The sequence below is a fragment of the Miniopterus schreibersii genome (genome assembly GCF_964146895.1).
Source record: "Miniopterus schreibersii genome assembly, chromosome: 2".
NCBI classification, from domain to species: Eukaryota; Metazoa; Chordata; class Mammalia; order Chiroptera; family Miniopteridae; genus Miniopterus; species Miniopterus schreibersii.
The window spans coordinates 153,868,622-153,887,705 of NC_138102.1; the positions used below are offsets into that span (position 1 = coordinate 153,868,622).

Consider the following 19,084-nt stretch of genomic DNA (forward strand, 5'->3'; position numbering starts at 1 on the left):
TTTTAATATTAAAGAAGCCATGGAGTGTTCTGGACAAAAGCTTCCTTTTGGGCAAGGTCCATAGCCTCGCCGGTTCAATCTCTTCTCTTGGAAACTTCGTGATGGTTTGTGTAACCGGAACCCTTAGGATACTTGTTCATGAAGTAGGAATAATGAATGTCAAGTGTAGCTGTTGGTCAGATTTCTACTTGTCTTCCAGCTCAATTTAGCTGCCACAAGAATGGGCAGGCCTCTCTCAAACCAAAACATGGGCGATTTCCAGACAAAAGCTACCAGAGGCTACTTGGTGTTCCCTTCACACCAGTGAAGAGTCGGGAAAGGATTTAATCACCTCAGTGGGGAGGAAATAGAAGGTTATTGGGAACCAAGTTGAAGCTGAAACATAAGAGGACTGTGAATTCTAAAGGACAGGGACCGAACTGCCTTCATTTCTCTAATCCCAGGATCTAGAGAAGCACTTTGTAAGCATTTTAGTAAATGATTTGAAAGGAAGAAATAAACAGACTTTTAGCCTAAGACAACCCATTCCATTCACTCAGTAAAGTGAATAATTGTGAGGCTGAAGTTAGAACATCAGGAATCAAGGCCGGTTTCTTCTCTTTGTAGTCTGGGTGTTTGTTGAGCTTCTTAATGTCTAAAACTTCTCATCTGTTAAATGGAGAGAAACTAGCCTCCATGAGACTGACAGAGAAATCTGTCTAAAATAGAAATTTGACCAAGAAACTGGCTTTAAAACCTGTAATCTCCAGGATCAAGTCCAGGTTCCCTAGTGAATCACACGCACACACAAAAGCAAAACAACAACAACAACTCAACAACAACAACAAAACCTTCCCTGGATTGACCTTTGGCTTTCTTTTGGCCAAATGAACTCTTAAAGCTGCAAAGTGAAATGACTGGGGGAATGACAAGCCATGAGGACTAGCTGAAAGCACAGTCATGAGTATGTCAGACAGAATAGTTCCTACAATATCAGGCCCGCGGGGGTGCTCCAGATGTTAGGAATGCATCCACTGCAAGGAATAGAAGCCCCACTGCAGTGACTGAGAGATGGGAAGGAAAATCAAGTGCAAAAGCCCTGGGAAGAAAGCAGCTCGGCGTTTTCCAGGAAGAAAAGCAACCAGCAAGGGAGACAAAACAGTGCTGCAGAAGAAGGCAGGGGCCGATCAAATCACGCACAGCTCTGACTGATACTCATATGAACCAGTTTGTATTTCGCGCTCCATGCTGTGGGATAAGGTTGGAAAGGCCTTCAGCAGGTAAGGATAAATATGAGGGAAGACACAGGAAGGAATCGAGGGTTTGGCTTCACAACCCAGTGAGTGGTGGAGACATGGACCCATGGGGAAGGCGGAGAGAAATGAACTTGGTTGTGGGGACAAAGGAAAGGCAATCAAGAGTTTTATTAGATATGTTATATCAGAGGCCTATTAGACATTGCTGTAGAGAGATTTAGTCTGGATTTCAGGAGTGAGATGTGGGCTAGAGAAAGCCCTTCTTTCCCTAACAGAGTTATGGATGGGCTTCCTTCCAGTGTCCACCATGGAGGGTTTCAAACTCTTCTGGAGTCATAGGGTTCCCAGGAAATACCATTGGGGCAACTCAATAAACTGAGGGACAGTTCAAGGGGATGGAGCTCCTTTAGCAAAGCAGCTTTTGTTTATTTGCTTGTTCTTTAAATTTATATTCTACATATGGATTCACATAAGATTTCATTTTAACATGTGTCATTTTAACAAATGTTCGAAAGTTATATCATCATAATAGCTAGCATATACATAGTGCTTACTATGTGCCAGACCAGGTATAAGCATACACACCACACACAAACTTGATGCTATTAATATATATGACATACATATACTAATTTAAATATCACAACAACAACCTGGTAATGCAGACACCATTATTAGCCTTATGTTATGATGGGGACACTGGGGCAGAGAGCTTAGGTGACTTACCTAAAGTCTCACAGCTAGGAGAGGTGGAGTCAGAGTTTGGTTGGACTCCTCACTGCTATCACACTAACACAGAATAATATTGAAATTTTCTAACAGGGTACACAAAACTTTACCCTACTTTCCTGCCTCATGGTTTTCAAAAAGACCCAAGCAGCCCATGTCCCAACTAGCCTGGGTTGTGACTGTTTCTCCAAGTCATTCACACTCTTGCCTCTATGCCTTTGTTTATTCCATCCTTCAAAACCCAGCTAATCATAAATGTTTTCATAAAAGCTTACTTGACTCCTCACCTTCTGAGGGCAGAGCAAAGCATAGCTTCCTTTGAACTTTTAGAATGCTCTGTTCACTGTCCAACCATGATTTTCTGTGCACTGATCTTCCCTCTGCCTTCACCACATCCACACAGATTGTGAAAGCCTTAAGGGCAACAATACACCTCCCTTGTTTCACTGAGCTTTATCATGTCTCTTCACTTCTGAAAATAAATATAAGCACAGAAACAGCTATAAACTTAAAAAAAATTGTTGTAATGAACTGGCATTTCACTGATTCTCAAATCTGACCACTAAGGTTCAAACCCTGGCCCTGCCCCTTACTTCCTAGACTTAGAGAAGTTATTTAATCTCCCTTTGACTCAGTTTGTACATCTGTAATATACAGATATACCTAGTTGATAATGCTGCTATAAGGATTAAACAGACATGGAATGCACTTCGAACAGTGGTTGGCATATCATATTTTATAAAGGCTTGTTATTATTATATTACCTTTATTATAGAAATATATTCCAATGTGTCTTAGATTTTACTTTGTATTTCTAGCACTTATAACTATGAATGGCACTACATGTTTTTAAATGAATGACTTAATTAATGGATAGACTACACCCACTGAATCATTCATTAATACAAATACTTATTATATACCCATAATGTCCTATTGTCATGCTAGTTTCTGGGGTTGTGTGGGTGAAGCACGTAAATAAGGCTCTGCCCTCTCAGGGATTATAGTCCCACTGGGATAGGGCATGGGTGGCACTAACAAATAAATAGGCAATTCCATCACAAGGGAATAATAAAGAGTATGATAAGGGAAGCACAGAGTGTATGGGAGTAGAGGAAAGATCCCTTCCCATATGCAGGAGATCTAAATGTTACTTAAATTAATACTAGCAGCTAGACAGATTAGTGGATCAGGGGGAAACAGAATATAGGACTGGATGTTTAAGCAGAGCTCATACAAAAAGTTTCAGAAGCCAGGGAGAGCAAGGCTTATTAGAGCAACGTCAGTGTGACTAGACAAGGCAGCTGGAGGGGACAGGCTCAGATCACGGGCAGACTCAGGCCATTTTAGTTAGCTTGGAGTTGATTCTGAGAGCAATGGTTAGTTATTGAAGGTCTTAATTAGAAGAGTAAATTGATCACAATTTTTAAAATTTATTTATGGATTTGAAAGAGAGAGAGAGATCAATTTGTGGTTCCGCTTATTTATGTATTCTTTGACTAATTTTTGTATGTGCCCTGACTGGGACCAAACTAGCAGCCTTGGTGTATTGGGATGACGCTCTAGCCGACTGAACTACCTGGCCAGGGCCTCAGAATTGTTTTTTAACAATGTCAGTCTAGCTTCATTGTACATAATAAATTGGACAAGGCCAAGACTGAATGTAGGGAGACAACTTTAGAAGCCATTGTAGAGGTCTAGGAGATGAAGAGAAACTGGACTAAGCAAGTGGGAGTCAGAATGAAGAAATAGGACTAAAGCTAAATCAAGGCCTGGTGATAGATTGGAAATGAGAGTTGGTGAGGAGTAGACAAGTCTAGTGTGATGTTTTACTTTCTGAGAGGCAGCTGAATAGAGAGTGGTACCCGGCATAAGGATAACACACAGTAGGCTAGAATAGATGGGAGGAGCATGGATTTAGCTTTGGTTATAGTTTCAGTTGCTTCTGACATTCAAAAAGGAAAAGGAACCAGCTGAATTAACCCAGGGCTTGGGCTTTGCCAGGCAGCAATTGAATCAAGAGGCAGAAAGATGACTGAGGATACTGTAAGGATTTACTAGATGGGGTGGTTTATGAAATCTAACTAGACAGAGATGGGAGAGTAAAGAGCAAGTCTGGATAAACACAGATAAAATAGATGAGCGAAGGACACAGCGGTACTGTGGAGTGTGGGCACAATTACAGTATGGAAGTAGGGAGAGCAGCGGAACGGAACCTACGGTCTAAATGATTGGAGTGGATGTCAGGGGTGGACCCCTCCAGGTTGATGACAAGGACAACATTTTAGTCATGAGAGTGGGAAACAGAAATGGAGTAAAGGCAAAAGTCCATAAAATGAGTAAATCAAGAAACCAAAGGGTCAGGGAGTTGGATGTGTCATACAAGTGCATGTCACAGCATTCAAGATAGTGGCAGAACTTGGGATGGAGAAAAAGACTTTAAAATGGAAACGAAAGTCTTTGGTCAATATGATAGAGCAACTGGGACATTAGTAGGTGACACGAGGGAGGGGGTATTGAGAGCAGGAATATGGACAGCTGACTGGGCTTTAGACTTTCAAAGAGTCTCCCAGGGGGGCCTGGACGCACTCTAAATTTAAAATACCATTTTAGAAAGACTATGAGCAGGGCAGATAATGAAGCTGCGCAATTCAACTCACCAGTGGGTTATATTGCCAGAAACTGAGTGAAAGCAGGTTTTTCATGATCAGTTCCAGCAGGTTGGGTCCACCTGGGAGACCCAACCATCTCATGCTGTTCATTTCTTCCTTGGCTTTGAAAAATTGGCACCTAAGGTAGAGAACAGTGAATGAAAGAAAACAGGAAACCCCTAATAAGAATTTATTCTTTCTATTTTTAAGACTAGAATTTTTTATTTTTTAAGAAAAAAAGTGGCTCAAAGCTTCCCACCACCCCTTCAGAATCTAGGTGGAAGGAAATGCAAAAACAAATCAGTAAAAAGAACTGGAAATTCTCCACTCTCGTGATATGTTCCAGAACAAACATCATGGGAGATGTGGAAAACTCCACTGGGCAACATTTCATAGGATAGTAGAATTTTTCAGCTGGAAGGCATCGGATCAAATGGACCAGGGCTTCGTTTTAAATGAGGATGCCCTGAAACGGCCAACAGAATGGAAGGTAGTCAGGATGGAACACTGCTGATTAGAGAAGACACTGCATATTTCTCACAAAAGGACCCTTCTCAATTTCACTGAAGAAAACCCTCAATGATTCTAATGATTTTCAAAAAAGAATCTTAGATATATTTCATTATGGAAACACAACTCTAACCAGAATTTTAACAAATATTTTATTGCTCATAAGACCTTCTTCACTTAACAGTTCATATAAATTTTTTATACCCTCGCCTCTAAACCTATGAAATAGCCCTGTTACTGTAGGGTGACGAATAACCTTAAACGCAAAACCAGTTCCCTGGCAATGCAACGAGCAAACCAGAAATAATGCTAATTGGAGAGCTCAAAATGACTTATCCTATTAATGTTATAACTTACTATCTCACAGTAATTACACAATATTCTAGTTTTTCCTTCTTTTACTTAAACACTTTATCCACATATACCTAAAGTGTACCTAATACAATAAATTAGACAAAAGAAGGAAACATTTACTTGTCACTGACATAAGAAGTCAGGCAATTTTAAGTCTCTTTTCTTTCACTATCTGATAAGACTGCATAATTTGCTTAATTATATTTCCAACCATATCTCACTTTGGCTTTGTTCTGGTATCTTCAGATTTATTTTATTTTTTTATTAGCAGGATTCTTTATTCAAATAAAATCTTACCAACTATGTGAAATATATAAAAGCCAAAGTTCCAGTTCAAATAGTGATGCACGTGGCCCACATCTCAGCCCACATACATCTCTGCTCCCTCCATCTCCCTCTACCTAAATTCTAAAGGGTTGTTGAGCTGATGTAGAAAACCAATCTGTAAGGGGATCTATAAAAACCACAGGCAAAAAAAAAATGTTCTTAGACTAGTTTATTTACATACATACACACATACACACACACCTCATGTATATTCACACACATATACATATGTACACAAGATGTATGTATAAAAACTACACATAAAGTGAGACTTGGCTATTTAGCAAAAGTTAGCACCATAGAAGCCAAACAGAAAATACTATTCTGATACATTTGGAAACGTTAATGGAGAACGGATTTCAGTAGTTTACAAGGGCTTCTGGTACAATGCATGGTCTGGTTTATACCAATTGACACTGGCTTCTTTTGACGAAGAGCTGGATTTTATTTATATTCTGGTTGGAACCTTTGACTCATAGGATCAGACACCCACACAACCCTCTTAGTTTAAAACACATACACACACACCAGAGTGAAGAAGGTAGCATGCTGCAGTCTTCTTTGTGGATTGTGGTTAGTGTAACAGGATCATGAACAAAAGGGTCACAAAACCACATGGTTTGGACAGGGAACACTTCAAAGCAGCAGCTGCCTTCAAACTGAAACGGTTTATAACGGCAAATTGAGCATATGGTTAGTGAGTGTCCTAAGATGACTTGGGGGAAGACTGCACCCGCGGGAAACGTAAAAGGCGTAGAAGAAAGATATCTTTGGCTGAACACCTACTGTGTGTCAGTCCCCTTTTATCCGTAGTACAAAGTAGACTATCTCCTGTTTACAAAACAGGACACTACAGTTAGGAGAGGCTGATTGATGCATCCAAGATTATACATCCTGTGTTTGTTTTATCATTTCACACTATCGTCTTCTTCCACAAACTAGCCAAGCATTTCCTACCTCAAGGCCTTTGCTGTTTGCTGTTCTCTCTGCCTAAAATTCCCCTCCAGCAGATATCCTTATAGCTCACTCTCTTCTTTCAAACAGGTCTCTGCCCAACTGTACCTTCTTAGTGGGGCCTTCTCTGACCACCATTCATAAGGTATCACTCCTTGTCATTATCTACTTGCTGTCTTATTTTTTGCATAGCATTTATTGCCACTTGACATTATATTGTATAAGCACTTACTCATTGGTTTTTCATTTGTCTTTCACACTAGAATATAAACTTCATTAAAACAGGGACCTTGTTCCTGTAGTTTACTGCTTTAATCCCAAAACCTAGCATACCATGTGTCCGGCACATAGTAGATGATCAATAAATATATGCTGATGGATGAATAAATTTAACAAATGTATATCAAGAAATTAAATAGTAATTAATTTAAATAATAATTAAATAATTGGCAGAAAATGTGGAGATTTTGTTTTAATTTTAGCCTTTTTCCTATGTTAATTCCTTGTTAATGCCCCATATGAATCACTTTATCTTCTTGGACTGAAATGGACATTTGTAAAATCCTGTCTTACAAGCTGGGTGGTATAGTGGACAGATATTGGAGACACTAGTGAGTAAACCTCTCTTTTCATGATAATTGTACCGGAATATTCTTTGGGGGGAATTGCCTCTTTCCCACATTTACCGAACTGATTTGAGTGGATTCTTCCTACCCTCAGCAATATGATGGGTCTTGCTTGCCTTCAGTCAATTCATGAAGACCATGATTCTGGCCAATGTCATTGCCTTAGAAGTGATCACGTGTCTTGATACAGGCCAGTGAAATCAAGCCTTTTTTTTTTCTTTTTGGTGACTTCTTGGAAAAAAGCAACCTTACACTTCTGAAAGTGTTGAGAGAGATGATATTTTCTTTGGGTATATTAACAAGTTATTGGGAAAAGATTCAGCAGGAAAAAGCCTGAATGTGGTGAGGGTTTATTCACCTAATACTGTTTCTCATATGTGTCATACTGTTTTAGACACTGAGAATCTAGTAGCTAATAAGAGAGAGAAGGTCTTTGTTTCATGGAGATTAAAATTTTGTGGAGGAGACAAAATAAGTAATCAAGTAAACTGACAACATCAGCTAGTGAAGCATGGTATGAAGAAACTTACACTGTATTGTACAATGGAGAGAAGATGAGAGCTCTCTCTGGAAAAGGTTTCTCGGTATCCATATCAAAGCCTCTTTTGCCCAAAGTAAATAAACATTACATTTTTGTAATAAATCAATTGGATTATTTTGAGTGATTTGTGGGCATAATCAAGCAAAATTTAATGTGAAATTACAAAACAAAAAGTGTAATATATATTGTTGTCAATAACATTACCATACTACCATCCTGTATCCTTTAAAATGTGGCAACTTTTATCAAGTATGTCAGAATGTCTTCTCCCATCTCATTGACTTGTGCTGAGTGGATGTGACCATTTCTAAACCAGTCACCTTGTCTAGGGTTTTTAAGGTCACTAATTGGCTTGCACCTACCCATGGACTTGAGGGTAGGCTCAGTCTTACCAAACTGTCAACCCAATTACAATCAGAGAAGTTGTTAAATAGTGTTATAGAGGAATTATCATGAGAATCGCCAGAAAAATGGGGGATTGAAATAAAACAGACCATGAAACCCACAACCTCCTCTGATCCTGTTCCCAACACACTGAACATGTGGAAAAATATAACTAAGAAGAAATGAGATATCCTCAGGTGTCAGAACTCAGAGGAAACTCAAGGCAAAGGCACAATCAGGAGCTGATAACATAGCCGTACAGGAGAGCACAAGTCCCTGACATGAGATAAGGGACAGAAGATATGGTCTTTAGTCCAGTCAAGGAGTGCTGAAATTAAGCTCCTACATAAAGCTGGGAGCCTTTAAATCCCACATGGATAAACGGACTAGAATAACTCCACCCGCAGATCCAGAGACAGGAAACAGCAACAAAGGACGTGTCATCCACCTGGAAGTGGGCATAGAAAAAAGTCACCTATAGTTATCAACAATCTAGGCTAGAAAATTCATTAGAAGAAGTTAAAACCTTCGAAGGTCTTTTGAAGAATAAAATTCAAACCCATTCAAAAGGGAACACTTTCACAACCTAGGGTACATAGGGCCTTCACAGGAGGAGAAAAAAAACTGAAGATGAGTTAACAACCCAAGTTTAAATAACACACAAAGAAATATACCACTTTGAGGGAGTATCACCAAAGTCAGCAATCACTTAAAAAAATGACAGTAGTAAAAACAAGCCCGGATTTTCTAGGGTACAAAGCCTGGATATTTATGGCCAGAGCTGAAGTGGGAATGCTTGGAAGCCAAACCAGTGTGGAATGAGTGAGAGTTACTAAACCAGAGTGGCAGAGACTCTGTCTGGGCCAACAGGCAGTGAGAATTTCCCTAAAGCCAGCCAGATTCCTATAGCATCAGAGTTGAGGGGATATCGATTTCAAAAAAGCAAAGAGAAGGGGAAGTTGAGCCTGAGACACCTGCTCTGAGCCAAAATAACTGAGGAGTCTGAGATTGTCCCTGCATAGGGGGTCAATTATATGGCTGACTACAATTTGGAGAGTTGCTCAGAACCGTCTCCGAATAAGATTTTCAAAGATAAAAATAAGCGTGATTTCAGAGACAAGATTGCTGAAAAATGAGAGCTCAAGCAATCATAGTGAGTGCCTGTCAAAAGAGACAGTATGCAAAACATGGAAACGTTAAAAGACTGACAATATTAGAACTGGCACGTACAGGATGCAGAAAAACTATGTATGAAAATATTTTACATATTACAAGAAAGCATGCAATTACAATGATGAACATAATATCAAGAATAAACAGAGAGGCTTTTCAGAAACAAACAGGAACTCTTAGCATAAAAACGATCATGTATGTTTCAAGTAACAATATAAAAAGTCGAAAGAAAAATGACAATACACTCTATGTGGCTAAACCCGTTAGAGAGGCGTACTTTTCTCAGGAGAGGAGAAGGCAGTGAGGGAGCCTGGGAAATGGCTGGAGTTCTCCGCGGCTCTGTCACTGGTAAATCACTTCAGATAGGAGTGGAAGCATACTTTTCTTCTTCTGTTACTTTTGTTGTTTTCCAATCCAGTTTTACAAATAATAAAGCTGTTATTGGGATCCTTAATCTGATTCTTGTATCTATTTTTTTAAGTTTGATTCATTTTTTTTATATGCTCTGAATTTTTCTAATGTTTAATTTTTAAAAAGTATAACCTAAAAAACCCTGCAAGAATAAGGCAATGAATACACGTACAGTTTTATCTAGATCATTTGTTAAAATTTTTTTCACATATACTTTCTTTCTCTCTACAAATATGTTCATTTTAATACAATTATTACTGCTCAGAAACAGGTGAGAGTAAATTGATGATTTCATAAACCATCACTTCTAAATATTTCAGTATATGTATACTAGGAACAAAGACATTCTCCTATGCATATGTATACTAAGAAGAAAGACATATCAAGTTCAAGAAAGTTAGCATTGACACAATAGTGTTACCTAATATACAGTTCATATTCAAATTTGTCCAGTTGCTCCAGAAATGTTCTTTATAACAATTGTTTTCCTAATCCACATTTCAGTCCAAGATTCTACATTGCATTTGTCTTTAGTGTCCTTTGATCTGGAAGAGTCCCTCAGTCTTTCTTTGGTTTCATAACACCGACATTACTGAAGAATACAACTTAGTTCTTTAAAGAATGCCTTCTTTTTATAAAATTTATCTTTTAAACTTCTTAGCTTATTAATCCTCTCATGAAAAATCTGCACAGTCACCACAGATAAAGCCACTGCTGTCCAATCCCCAGCTCACTTTTACCAGCACCAACATTGGCCTTTGTAGTCCCCAGACTTTCTTCATCCCGTCCCTGTGCTCCTCTCTCTGTGTCCTTGAGGTCTTCTCATATGACCATGTCTTGCAAGTCTATATTTGGGTTCATTTTTCTTTGTGTAATCCAAGGAATTATAAATCATGCCAAAGCCAGTTGTCTTGCCACCACCAAAATGGTTCTGTATCCAAACACAAAGATGACATCTGGTGTGGACTTACACATTTTGGCTAGTTTCCCCCGAATTTCTGTCTTGGGTACTGTTGCCTTCCCAATGGAAGTCAATGATCATTTGTTTCCGCTGAAGTAGCCTGTTGGTCATGAACTTCCTGGTCCGGATAGTTACTGTGTCATTCCTGATGTAGGTTGATCTTCAAGCAGCAGGGAGGAAAAGATGAATGCCCCTTAACATGGGTTATCTGATTGTCTTCTCATGACTAGATTTAGGTTTTGCATCTTTGTCAGGAATACAATATAGGTGATCAGTTTTCCTCAGTTTATTACATCAGGAGGCACATGACATCAGTTTTCCCAGTCAAGGTGATGTTAACTTTGATCACTTGGTTAGTGTCATTTTGCCACAATAAAGGAACCATTTTTCCTTTTGTAATTACTGTGTAATCTATATGTAAATAGTCTGATCCTGTTCAACAACAGCGACACATTGGTTGTAGCTTCCACTGATGATTTTTGGCTTAACAAATTATTGCTGTGTTGGTGGCCAAAAGTTTTGTCTTTTTATTTTAACTGGATCAGAATCTGGAAGGACAAGGCATCTGATGCATGGTACATTAGCTTAGAAACCTCAAGAAATCAACACCAAAGTTAGAATAGCGAGAAAGCGTGTCTTGGCATGGCTTGGGTAGATGGCTTTAAACATAAGCCTTGCCAGTCTTTGAATTTGTGGGCTGTAGCAGTTTATATTGTGGCTGTTGTTTGTAGGCATGTGATTGGTTATAAAAAGCACTGCCAGATTTGGAGGATTCACCCAATTTCTTGTCTGCTGTCTTTAAGTATGGAACCCTATCTGGGTTTAGTGAATAAAGGGATTCAGTTTAGGGATTAAGGTAATTGGGGCATTCAATTGAGTGAGTAGATTCTTGACTAGGAAAGAAATTGTGATTTTCCCCCCAGTAATCAGAAAAGACTCTCTTGCCTCTGGAGAACAAGTTTATCTTGTGATGGTTTTAAAATCCCTGGTGGTTGCAGGGAGAAACACCTTTGCTGAGCTAGAACATGGTCACCTCTAAGAGGTAGTGTTTCCTTTCCAGCATCTCTGCCAGGACTGAGCACACAGAGCTATACAGCAGGCACACACTGATCTCTACTGTACCTTAGTTTTGGAGTGCTGAACACAAAGACAAGAGAATGTAATTGATTCTTCCTTTTAATCTCTCCACCCTATTTACCTTGTCTCTCAACTTGTGCTAAGAGACAGGCCTTTATGGAAGTTCTGGTTCTGCTGAAAAAGGTACTGCTACTGCAGACAGTCAGTTGGAGCCCAGGAAGAGGGTAGCAGGGTGAGTCAACCAGGCTGGCCACTTCAGAGGGGTGGACCACTGGCGTGAGGACTGTACAGAGGAGACAGGCTTGCTGGGATCCAGGCATACCTGGTGTACTCCAACAATCTCCCCTGGATGATCAGGTGCCCTGTCCAGTGTAGGGAGGTGGGCTGAGGGCTAGAGCATCTCTAGGCTTCAAATGCTGGGTCCTGCAGCCCCTCCTCCTCACTGACCCTGATAGACAGTCAGGGAGCTGGGGAGTCTTCCTCATTGCCCAATATGGAGCAGAGAGAGGTTCACATGCCAAAAGATGAATGGATTAGGCCCCAGTATGCCAAAAGCTAGAAAGACAGGGTCCAAGCTCACCAAAAGCTAGAAAGATGAATGGACAGGACCCAGAACACCAAAAACTAGCAAGATAATCGAATAGAAAAAAAAATCACTTCCTTCCCTAACTCTATAAGAACCACAGCTTGAGCAGGAAGGGGGAATGGTCTTTGAGACAGGAGTCCAACATTCTCCCAGGTCATGGCACCTGAATAAACCTCTTTCCTTTTGCACCAGCACCTGTCTCATGAGTATGACTTTCCTTGTGGCAGGCAGCCGGACCTGTGTTTTGGTTACAGTACTAGGTGGTGAAAAGAGAGTTTTAGACTGTCACAGGGAAATAATGTTTATTCAGTGTTTGAGGATTAAAAACAGAAAAAACAGGGTTTGGGGAAAAATATATGGCCTGGGTTTCTGCTTCTCATTGGAATTCTCAGGGAAACTCCAGAAGCAGCAATGGGAGAGTGCACATGAGCTCCATAGAACTGGTACAAACTGGCTGGCAAGACTGAGAACAAAACGGTTTATCTTTTGTTTGTCTATCTTCCTTCTCCAATGGATTTTACAGTTATGAATTATTTACTATAACCCTTTTCTGCTCTCCCAGAATTACTGATATCACAATAAAAATAATGCAAAGATGAATTCTAGAAAAATCAGCATAGGGAGCCTTATTCCCTCTAGTTTGCACACATACAGACACACAAGTACATACAACAAGCTGAGGACAGTGGAGATGGTATCACCTTCTTAAAGCCAGCAGAGTTCAGGAAGTAGTAATTATTCTATTGTGTAGAGTGCCACATTGCTTATGAAGTTTGCATGTGTCTATAGAAAACAAAGAGTGGCATCATGTTTCTTGGAAGGATGGCTGCTGAGCAAAAGGACATGGAGACCTGTGCAAAGACCATGGCAAAGGGGACTACCCTCAAGGAGTGAGGATAGAGTGCTTCTTTTATCCTGTCCAAGTCTCCATGGGATGATGGCTCCATCCTGTATCCACACATCCCAATTTAGGGATACAGAGGATAGGTGAAATTACCACTTTGCAAGCTTGCCAGAAATTGCCAGAGCATGGGGGAAAAGGCATATGAAACAGGGAAATATAGACATGATGCCTTCATCTGGTGACCTGACAGAACCTCTAATTGCGTTTTTCAAGAGGATAGATCACTCATGACCTTTGAGGGACTGGATTCCTCAGCTACCTACATATAGAATTCACAGACTGGGCTAGACAAGTAGGCATTCATTCACTCGACAAAATATTTACCGAGTACCCACTATTTGTCAAGAACTGTTATTGGCAAAGGGACAGAATAGTAAACCATACAGATAAAGGCTCTGCTTTCCATTCATTGAGAGAGGCAGAGATTAGACAAATGTACAAATAACATAATATGAAACAAAAGCATCAAAATAATTAATTTAAAAAAACAGGACAGCAACCTTACTTGATAGGCAATTACATAAAACACTGGCTAGTCCTGTATGGTACAACCCTCACAAGAGTAAGAGAAGAGGCAGAAGAAAGGCAAAGAGGATGAGGGAGTGATGCTCCAAAACAAAGTCCCATGGCTCTGTATAGCCTGGAGTGGAAGGAAGAGAAGGGAATATAGGTATGGGATAGAAGGAGAAGATTTGAGTCAAATAAGACCAAAATATTAATAACAAGAATTTTTTAAAAAGTAATTAGATTGCATCGTATTTATCAATTATACTTCAACAAAGCTAGGGGGACAGTTTTTGAATTGGACTTATATGAAACATAAAAAAAAACAGTTATAAAGTTTAAGCAGCCTCATTAAACATTAGGGTAAGATCTTGGGAAAGCAAAGATGGCTGTGATGATTGAAAATTTGCAGAACCATTTCATGTTTGTAGACTGATAAATTGGGACTGCTTCATCAGACCTGTATCCTCAAGAGTCCATCAAGTGTCCAGTCCAGTGTTTGACTGGCATTCCTCATGTGGTCAAAGGTTATACTATGTGTGGTTAGGGAAATATTATAATAAGCATTCTTATGCTTTTTAGATTTTCTTGGTATGGGGCTGGTGCTTTGATAACTTTATATATCTGATTTACTTGTTAGACCTCTTAAAAAGAGTTGGGGATTTGATTAATTCAAGTTAGAGATGGTGAAAAAATTACCTGTTTTGGTGAAATATTCTAGGCTGTAGCTGTGTAAAGAACCCCAATTCTACCCAGATAATTAAAATGAAATCACTCTGACTGATACTGAGCAGAATAAGAAATGGGGAAATGAGGAAAGAACATTGTCATTTTTTAAAGGTTTTTGTGCTTTATATTAAAAGAAGGAAGGATATTTAATTTGGGACTTTTCTTTCGAGGAATTCATTACTAGAAGGGTCCTCATATTCAAGTTATAGGGCACTTTAATATTGTTGGCACTATACTATTAGGAGTTATTTATGTAGTTATTTGGGTTCATTACATAACTTCTACTGAGCTGTAATAGACAATGTGACAGGGTATCACTTGCAATGGGAGAGAGATCAAGGATTTCTGGCCTTCCAGTACAGAGTGGCTTCGTGCATACTTTAGCATATGCCCTGGTCTGATTCATTTCAGAGCAAAATTAATACCGCATAGCTCGGGTCTCAGGAGGTCCGTAGAGGAGCAGCCATGGGCATCGGAAGAAGGGCCACATTGGAAGAAAGGAAGCAGTACTGCTTGATCAACTGCGGGACCTCTCACCTAGTGGTCCAGCCATAAAGAGTGGGCTCCAATGTTCAAGCATATTAGGTTACAGAACAAAAATGATAGAACCAGGAGAAATATAGGGTTTATAATAGGAATTCCTGCCCTCATGGGACCTGTGGGAGGGAAGCTCTGTGTCATTCTCCACCATACTCTCACCCCTGCCTCTTCCCTAGGGTCATTGCTCAGGCATGGCCCTGGCTCCCTGGCTCCCTCTTTAGATCTGTGGTGGCCAACAAGCAGCCTGCAGCTGCCTTTCCTGCACGTGGAAAGCCCTCTGGGGCAGGTGTTGGTGAGGGGAGGTTGATCTGCTCTGCCTCAGAAGGGGTTAATCCAGCTCAGGCCAGAGGAGTTTGAAGACCATTCTAGCCTTGGGTATGAGCTTTGGCATGCAATCCAGCTGATACTGATAGTACTTAAATTTTCCTTTAACTCTACTATTTTCTCAATTGCTTCAGAATCCAGAGGGGAGAGGGACGAACAAGGCTTTGCAAACAGTGCCAATGATCTCTGGGTGAGAGAGCAAGAGCGAGAGAGATCACAGGCATCAAGGACAGACACAGGATGCACTGTCACACACCGGGGTTGGCTGTGCTCAGCGCGGTGGCATCTAACAGTGCCATTTAGATGTCTTCTTTGGAAAAATATATTTAATTCCTCTGCCCATTTAAAAATTCATGTTTGTTTCTTTCTTGTTATTGAATTGTATGGATTTTTTGTATATGATAGATATTAACCCTTTATCTAACATGTGCTTTGCAAATATTTTCTACCATTTCATAGGTTGCCTCCCTCCCTCCCTCCCTCCCTCCCTCCCTCCCTCCCTCCCTCCCTCCCTCCCTCCCTCCCTCCCTCCCTCCCTCCCTCTCTTCCTTCCTTCCTTCCTTCCTTCCTTCCTTCCTTCCTTCCTTCCTTCCTTCCTTCCTTCCTTCCTTCCTTCCTTCCTTCCTTCCTTCCTTCCTTCCTTCCTTCCTTCTTTCTTCTTCCTTTCTGCTTTTCTTGCAGAGAAGCTCTTTAATTTGATGTAGATGCACTTGTTGATTTTTTCTTTTGTTCCTTGTGCTATGGGCATCATATATAAAAAATTATTGCCAGGCAACATCAAGGAGAATTTTTCCTATGTTTTCGTCTAAGAGTTTTATGGTGTAAGGTCATATGTGTATGCCTTTAAGCCATTTTGAGTTAATTTTTGCGAGTGGTATAAAATAAGGATCCAATTTTATTTTTCTGCATGTGGCTATCCAGTTATCCCAGCACCATTTGTTAAGACACTGTCTTTTCCCCACTGAGTGTTCTTGACTCCCTTGTCAAATATTAGTTGACCATAAGTGTGTGGGTTTATTTCTGGAGCTCTCTATTCTATTTTCATATAGTAATTAAAACAGTATAATATTGAAAAAAATATTATACTGTTTTAATTACTATAGCTTTGCAGTATAGTTTGATATCAGGAAGTGTAATGCCTCTGGCTTTGTTCTTCTTTCTTATGATTGTTTTGGCTATTCTGAGTCTTTTGTGATTTCATACACATTTTAGGATTGTTCTTTCTATTTCTGTGAAAAATGACATTGAAATTTCCATAGGGATTGCATTGAATCTATAGATGACTTTGATAGTATGGACATTTTAACACCATTAATTCTTCCAACACATAAATATGGGATATCTTTCCATTTATTTGTATATTCTATTTCTTTCATCAGAGTGTTACAGTGTTTAGTGTACAGATCTTTTACTTCCTTAATTAAATGTATTCCAAGGTATTTTTAATTGTTTTTATACTGCTGTGAATGGGATAGTTTTCTTCATTTCTTTCTCAGATGTTTTATTGTTAGTGTATAGAAATGCAACTGATTTCTGTATGTTGATTTTATATTTTGCAACTCTTTTGAATGCATTTATTAGTTTCAATGGTACTTTAAAAAAATTCCTACTTTTAACTCACTTATTCTCCCTCCCATTTGCTCTACCTGACTGCAGATTCTCTTTATTGAATATTTTATTTCACTCATTGAGTTCTCCAGCTCCAGAATTTCTGTTTGATTCCTTTCTTATGATTTATCTCTCTCTGATAAATGTCTCATTTTGAACCTGTATCTTTTATGATTTTGTGGAATTGTCTTTTCTTGCAGCTTATTGAGTTTCTTCTTGCAGAAGATAATGCATAGCATGATATGCTTATATTAGAAAAGAGGAAAAACCTTAAATCAGTAATCTCACCTCTGCCTTAAGAAACTTGGGGATGTTGGATGGTATTTATCTGAGGAAATGAGGTGGAGCCTCTGCTGATTTCTGAAGCTTCCTTCTCTTCTAGCAACCTGCTCTGCAAACTCTAGCCCCTTTGGCCTTTCTGGACCTGCAGATCTATCTGTTCTACTCAGGGAGACCAGTAGGCTCTTCCTGCATTACCTTTCCCTGTGTGCTGGCATGGAAACTCTTGCTGGGGCAATCATGGAGACCACCTTACTTATTTCCCTTCTCTTAGATATCATTGCACTGCTAATATCCAATGTCTGGAAACTACTGTTTATTATATTTTATCTATTTTTTCAAAAGGAGTTTTAGGTTGGAGGGTAGATATGGTCCAGGTCTCTCTATCTTTGCAAAAGTGAAAATCTTGTTAATTTTGAAAAAGAGAATAGGTTCTTCAACTTCAGTAAGTTAAGAATTATTTAAAAATTCTGATTACTGTTCTCCCCTATAGAAATCTACTTAATCGGCTTTTGTTAAAATTTGGGTATTTGCATTTTTATACACTTTCCTGAAGATTCTGTTGCAGATTGTCAATGATTAAAATTTAAAAACCACCTGGGTAAGAAATTTGAAAGGAAGTTGGACAGAAATGTCATAATCTTCTAGTGGAAGTTTTTATATAAATAATATGAAGCCATTTCAGACTTCATAGTATCCAAGAGAAATTTTATAATGCTATTCTGTCAGCTCTCCAAATTAAGGCCACTATATACCCAAAAGTACAATACCCTTAACTACGGATGACAAGGAGCCCATAAAGAAATGAAAGTGCAGACGGCACTGGTCATTTAAATTAAGAAGATTGTTAGTGGCTTTTAAAAACATTATTATTACATGTGTTACTCAACTAAAATAGGATACCATTTTTGTGGGGCTTCATTTTTTAAAATGCCAGGACAATACATCTGCCTTTAATTAAAGTCTTCTTTTCATGGATTTTTATGTACTTAATTTTATTAAGTGCTTATAAGGAGGAAAAAAATGAAACTTTCTTTCTGATGAAGACATCAAAGACAAAATATTTTCAGTGTTAACTAATAACTAATTATAAGAATTATTTACATGAGCCCAAAGAGTTATGAAGTAATTAAAATACACAGATCATACTTTGTTTCATGGTTCACGCCATTGAATGGGAGATTCACTTCAAGTAAATACACTGCACGGATGGATATTAAGAAACACTGATAGAGGCTCTGATGACAATCTAATAAAACGTCTCTGCTTCAATTTGATAGCTTAACCTTTTCCTTTCCTCTGTTAGTGTATTTGTTTCAGAATAACTTTTTTAAAAAATTTATCTTTATCGTTGAAAGTATTACAAATGTTCCTTTTTTTCACCACTGACCCCTTCCACCTCACATCTACTCCCTGCCCCAGGCCTTCACCACACTATTGTCTGTGTCCATGGGTTATGCATATATGCATATAAATTCTTTGGTTAATCTCTCCCCACCCACTCACCCACCCCCACCTTTGCTCGGACATTCGTCAGTCTGTTCCATGCTTCTATGTCACTGAATCTATTTTGTTCATCAGTTTATTATGTTCTTTAGATTCCATATATAAGTGAGATCATGTGATGTTTGTCTTTCTCTGCCTGGCTTATTTCACTTAGCATAATATTCTCCAGGT

General features: G+C 39.1%; 1 pseudogene across 1 annotated transcript; it reads right to left on the reverse strand.

Annotated features, from left to right (window-relative positions):
* Nucleotides 1–10,588: 10,588 nt before the first annotated feature.
* LOC308552579 (small ribosomal subunit protein eS24 pseudogene) lies at nt 10,589–11,017 on the reverse strand (annotated as a pseudogene). The gene has a single exon. The product of its transcript is annotated as a small ribosomal subunit protein eS24 pseudogene (transcript).
* Nucleotides 11,018–19,084: the final 8,067 nt, after the last annotated feature.